Genomic DNA, 7,035 nt, shown 5'->3' with positions numbered 1-7,035 from the left:
TCGTCACCCTCTACAAGAAAGGTCCTATACAATTTTCCCGTATCTCTAAGGGTTTAGGAGTAATTGAGGAAAAACGAAATTTTTTTCCAAAAGTTCGCCATTTCGACGCTGGAATGGTCGGATTTTGTCAACATCAATAAAATGCCAAATAATGATACGTAACTCATTAAATATCGAGATTAGAAGAAAAATGCACTATTTTTAATTATAGGAAATGCGTTTTTCTAAGGTACATGAACTTTTGGGATTGACTATATAGCCAATACATCCTTAATGAATTAAATGTCCCTCGTTTCCTGCCACATACCTATCATTTGCGGTTCTCGCAAATTCAATCAACGTCCAATTCGATGTTTTCGACTGACGCCTACTGATCCGATACAAAAGCCCGTCGGCTATGGTTTCATATACGATCGAGATGATGAATTTCGCGGTCTTTCATTCGTGCATCATTGGTCATTAATAAAATCCACTTTCCCGGAATAAAATAAATCACGAGAGACAGAACTCTGCGATGTTATTCTCATACAAAATTTTTGATTGCACTATACATTTTTTTATGAAAGCTAAATAGATTCTTGAGAGTTTGAGATACTTTTATAGATAATGAATGAAATTCTGATGTGCCAGGGGGGAAGCAGACCGCGGGGACCGAACGTTTTCCCAAATGGCAGAGGTCCGGCGGTATTCTTACTGTCTGGAGGAATAAAATGTAGCTCCCATTTAAAAGATACGAAGGGAATGCATACGGAAAACGGTGGACGTTAATGTTATCTTATGGCGGTACAGAGCATTCGCGTGGCTTACAATTTGCATCGTCTGTTTACCGCAGAAAAGGCATCCGGTCTCGAATCGCATTCCAAACGATCCTACGTGATTAAAAAGTCGGGGATTCTGCAGCGGGCACTTGGGCCCCGGCAGGATTCCAGGCGTCGAGTAGGCTACTGAATAATTCAATGAACGTGCGTTAATTCTCATATACACCGGCTGAATTCAGAGACACGTGAACCGCCGCCGCCGCCGCCGCCGCCGAAACTTTGAATTGTTAATCGGATCGGCGGGGCGTCGGTGGTGGCCGGTTTCAGATCGTCCTTTGCGGGGGCGTCATTAATTTTCTACATCGCTGACAAAATTTCACGATTCATCGAGTGGACTGACGCGCGCTAAATGATTTCGAATAAAATTCTATCTTCATAATACTTTAATCCGCTCATGTACTTTTGTAACGCGCATCGATTGGATTATTACAAGCGGTAGCGAATTTTTGGTCAAATTTCTAATTAAAAATACGCTGTTGGTGAAATAATAAGAGGCCATTCGCGCACCGGAATTAAAACATCTGTTTCGACGGCAAATGAAAGTTTCGTGATCGGAAGATAGATTATTAAAAACTATTCGGCTATAAATAAGTTTTAATTCGGCGTTGCTCCGAATAAATGTTACCTATACAAGGCTTTGTTACCGCCAGTTTAAAATATCCCCGGGACAAATTTTTAATGTTCTGATGGATGCCGAGACCCAAATCAGTTTGGTAGTGAAAACGGTACGGTTGATCGAAGACGAGCTGACTTCTTAACCCTAGCTTTCACTCAATGTTCGACCGAGACCGTCGACGATCTCCCAATTTCCTGCAAGTAGACTCCTCCGATCGAGACTGCCTCCTCTCTTGCCCCGATCTGAATTCGTTTCTCCGATCTCGTTATCCCCCTCCACCCGTAGTCGACTGACCTATTTCTAAAAACGTTTTTGGACGTCGCGTCGCCGAGTCGTGGTAAGAAATTTAATATCTCCGTGGAACGGTTATCTCGGCCGATAGAGGAAACCGCGGAGACCGTGGGAATCGGGTTCTCGGCGAATAAACTCGGCCGTTAACGTTGACAAAAGTGGGAGCACTCGCAAATAATGGGACAGGCCTGGCCCGGATCGGGGATGGATCCGCGAAGACGCGTGAAACAAACAAGTTCGCGGCGGAACACGGCGTGGCTGAAATTGCGGTGGTTCACGGAAATTACGGTGCGACGGCTGCGAAAGAACGGAAGCGAGAGCGTTGCATTTCTTCGCGGTACACACCGTTCCCCGAGCGTTTCGATGCAATTTCCTGGATAAACCGTCGCCGCGAGGCAGCGTACGAAACACCTCCTCGCATTAAACGCGATTTGGTTCGGACACCATCTACGGGGTCCGAGCGGGCAGGGGGGGATCGGTTTAGGATAACAAAACCAACGGCCCAACGCGCCGGATTATAACGAGTGATTGATGTCATTACCGATTCGGTCTGCACCGCACCGCTCCGTGTCTCGTCCCGCGAATTATCTATGCACGTTGTACACATTGTTCGGACATTAGTGGATCGCTATTTGCTCTGCGACGTATCGATGCCTGATAGAACCTGGTCCCGAGCAACGATTCCGCACTTCGAAGTTATCGTCTCATTAGCATATCGAGTGTTACCCCTAATCTCGCTTCGATCGCGGGGTAAAGATTACCAGGAATCGAGCTTTCCCGGTGTACGTAATTACGTTTGATTGTATTAATTTCATAGAGTATCATTTCCGTGACCGAACGGAGCTTATCGACGTTGACGAAACAGATATATTCATGCGTGAACCAGATAGATTCGAATCGGATTTCAAACACTCGTATGTCATAATAATTTTTGGAATCCTATACATGGATTCGAGTAAATAATAAAAATAACGAAGCGAAGGAAATTACGAATTCAAATCGTATTCTAAAAATTCTTAGTTTCTAAAAAAAGTATGACAGAATAAGATTGGAAGAAGGAATCGAGTAATAATAAATATAACAACTATAGTTGATGGTACTTTAAAAATTCAGTACCACTAATACTTTCGCGTAGACGATTTCCAAAGGATTTCTATTCAGATTCTGTGACTCGGTTCTCCTTTCGTCAGGTTCGTTTTTACGTTTTAAATGGTGAACTCGGTTATCAGAATTTTTAGCTCGGCCGGACGAAAATGATTTTCATTTATTCGGTGTTATTCATACAGAGCCGTTGAATATTCAGCGGAGCTTGCGAGAATAAAAATGAAGATCGGATAATAGGACGGGAGCGTAACAGGGCAGCAAGGGAAAATTCTGCTAATAAATTTTCTATTCCCAGGATAAGTGAGCGAAGATCATTTTGAACTATGCGGGCTCCCAAGGTGAATTAATCGAGCATCGAGCATGCTAATGTGCCCGAAGTTGAACCAGCTGACAGTCTGCAAAAGCGCGATACATATGCAGGAATATATTAACGAACGGAGGGGTGCAGTAAACCAGCTTTACGAGCGGAGCTGCGCCCAGGAAGGAGTTCGGTACACGCGTCACGGAGTGACGCCGGCCGTTTTAACAGGCTGATTGGTTCAATAATGTACGAATGAAAAATCGAAAAAATTCGATTACCCGAATATTCCAAGGGTCGAACGCGGTTCGCGTTTACTACCGTTAAAATACGGAACGTCGGTCGCTGGCTGTGTAACGGCGAGACAAAAAAAATACTCGAAACCAGAGTTATTTGACAAGTTGAAAAATGTATCACGGTTGAATCTACTGTTTCTTGTTGCTCGTAGCGTGTGCGATATCGTTTTTCCAGTTGCGCGCATCAAAACCGGAAGCCATAACATTTGCCCATTTCCACGTAACATCGCCGTAGCTGCGTATAAATTTCCCCGTTTATCAACTAAACGCCTAACGATATCGAATTTGTGTGTTATCGAATAGCACTGCTGCTGGGTTGCCGCTGGTAACGTCTAGGCAAATTCTCTCTCTCGCGGGCCGGAGGAGCTTGTTAAAGCATACCATCGGCAAGAAGTAGCTAGGTAGGTAGGTAGGTACCACGCTCCTAGCTCCATGATCATGATCATTTCCATCGGTAATTTTATTTTCCCTAGAATTTCGCTCCTTTGAAATACAAACTTGAAAATAAACCACGCTGGATCGAGACAAGCCCCGGTCGAAATTCGACTCGTCCAGAGCTGTCCTCGTTGAAGACATTAACCCTTTGACGTACAAATAAAACAGAATATAATGCGTCCGAAAAATACTATTTAAATTCTATTAATAATTAATCTAATAATTAATAAAATCTATAATGGCACGTGGAACGAATGACGTCTCCCAGACGTCATTGTTCGGATTATCGACATTATATCGTTCGGATCGACATTATTCAATTGTCGTTTGTCATTCGGTTAAATTATTCGGTTCTTCCCACTACAATTAAATGGCCCCCGGCTTTCGGTTATCAAACTTTGCACGAATTTTTACCAACTCGAAACGAGTATAAAACGTCGGTCGTTACGCGCTCCTTTCGACCTTCCTCTTGACTACCGAATTTTCAATCACCGAACGGCGGATCTTTCACCGATGAATCCTCTTCCCTCGGATTCGATTCAGAAATTTTTCTTCTGGCTATTCAAGCCGATCGTTCGTAAAACGGAGCCTCCTCGATCCGTGCGCTATTATTCTCGACTCGCTTAATAGCCGGAACGGGGCTCTCCGATTAGACGTCTGAAACGTCGAAGATTTAACGATCCGGTCGAAGCCGACGGAGCCACCGCGACGGACACCAAGCGTCACGCGACTCTTTCGTTTTCAATGGAACGGGGATCGATCAAACGGCCCGTAATCGCGGCTACGGGCGCGTTGCACGTGAGAGACACACCTGTGTTCGCCGCGGCGAAACATATTCCCGGCCGGTTGTATACGGGCTGGTACCCGAGGCACGTCGAATCGGTGCATCGAGAACGTATTGTCGCGGTGCCAAGCGCAGGTGTGCCAGCGACTTTTTCGTCCCTCGATCGCGTTTGCAATCGCAGTAAACAGGAAAGGGATCATCGGTTTAGAACCCGCGATCGTCGAGATCCGGCGCGAAAAAAAAAAAAGAAAAAAAAAAATAGACGACGCCGTCGTAGCGAAGTATATAATAGGAGTCGGTCGCGTTTTTCACCGCGGGTCCATTGAAACGAAACTTTCGCGATTATACGGAAGACACAAAGGAGTTTGCTTTACAGTTTGATATGCCCTGGCCTCGGTGGATAAATCCGAGTATTTTCGCAGCTAGTTTCCACAGCAAGTTTCCAATAATCTCCATCTACTTCTCTCTCTCTCTCTCTCTCTCTCGTTTCGTACCTCTGTGTGTTCTGGCCTGTTTGCAGACACCGTGACCGATGTCTCTGGTGAAAATCCTGGGGCAAGTTTCGCCCGCAATTGCCGATGGTTCTGGATTTTGAACCCTTCCGCGCTGCGAGCTAATGAATTAGTGAAACACGCCTGCATACGAAACGTTCCCGTTGCTCTGACCTCGCGTCTTGCTTCTAAATTATAAACGCGCGGAAAGATGGATATGAAAGCGGCGCGGGACGTTTTCCCGCGTAAGTTCCCGAAATTCAATGGATATTGAAAATTAGTAACAGACTTTCGAGCCAGATAATTAAAGGCACAAACGCGATTTGAATTCTCGTTTAATAACGGACTGTCGCCGGTCAGGAATGAAAGGAATAATTTAGGTTCACCATTGCTCGGAATTAATAATGTCGTACCCGCGGCGTGTTAATCATCTCGCGTCGTTATCAGCGGTACGAATGTACCGGGATATTTATGCGCGCTATAAATACCAGATTAAATCGGTATTGTTGTTACTCATTGTATCAGCTTTGTTACAGACCCCTCGGCGGGGAGTCGTTAAGAAATCGCATGGAATATCAATTCTTGCGGATCGTGCGATTCACCGGTGAACGATGTAATAACTGAAATCGGTGCTCGATATTATTGCGAGAAGAATACGCGGTCAATTACACGAACCGATCGGTTTCAATGCAGCTGGTTGATGCGAGGCCGAAAGGAGAGGCATAATGCCTTCTTTATATGCCACCCGTTTATTGTGATCCTCCGAGGATAATGCCAAACCGTGGTCTATTAATTTAATGATATATTCGCGGATCGGCCGGAGTGTAAGCAAAGCGATCGTGAAGAATTCTCGGCTCGGGGAGAATGAGAAAAAGGGGAAGAGGCGAACACTTGCGTGCGCCTGCGGTATTGATTTCACGCAACGGGCCACGCGAACTCTCCGCCGTTTCAGGTCAACGATACAAGCATATACTTTTAAACAGGCGGCCAGGAAGAGAAACCCATAGGAACATGATTAAAATATTGCTAAAAACAGAACCGTTCTGGTCATTTATTTTTAACTCCGATAAAATGAATAGTCACCTAATTCGGTCTTCCGTCACTCTTCATTTTCACAGTCACCGTAGATACGCGATAAACGACGCCGCGAATAGTCGGCAGTTTATTTCGGTACGTAAGAAATAAATTGTTGACTCGATGAGAATTTGCATGATGCGATCGCGAGTTCGGAATGAACGAAACTTTTACGAAAGTATAATTTAAACCGAGTAAAAAGTAGAGGATAACTAAGAGTTACGGTCTGTTTGGAGCTGCTCGACGATCGACGTTCCCCGAAATTCGTCACCGTCTCGCGATAATTGTAATCGGGTGAAAAGTTAGATTCGCCCGGAGGTACGTCTGATCTATTAAACTAGGGTTAAAAGTTAGCAAACGACGTTAAACGTGGCCACTTTCGTTTGCAGTTTTCTCAGGCACCGCCCTTTCGCGTCTACGAGTATCATAGAATAATTCAGGAATTTTGTTCAACGTGTATAGTATTTGAATCCATACGGATGTATATACGAGGTATGTGCCAGCCGGTGAAACGCAGAGGCGTTAGGGCTGAACTACTGCAAAATAGCTGCTTTGTACTCCGGTGTTTGAGGCACGCCGTGAAAAGGAATACCGATATGGCCATCGTCTGAACGCCGAGCCCGGAATACAACCTTTCGAGTGTAGCTGAAATGTGTTTATGCCGCGCCGAGGGTTAAAGAGTTTGATCGTCTCCCGTGAATCACTGGGACGCGTTTTGTCGCCTCTTTATTCCGTGAGATAAAAAGAAGAATCTCCAAATTTTTCAATCAACTACAATTCCTTCCGTTAACGTTCGGTGAAAATCATTGCCTTTTTATTTTATTGCAG

The sequence above is a fragment of the Ceratina calcarata genome, unplaced genomic scaffold (assembly GCF_001652005.2).
Source record: "Ceratina calcarata isolate Rehan_Ccalc_2016 unplaced genomic scaffold, ASM165200v1 scaffold106, whole genome shotgun sequence".
NCBI classification, from domain to species: domain Eukaryota; kingdom Metazoa; phylum Arthropoda; class Insecta; order Hymenoptera; family Apidae; genus Ceratina; species Ceratina calcarata.
The sequence above is the reverse complement of the archived record's forward strand: the minus strand, read 5'-3'. Positions refer to the sequence as shown.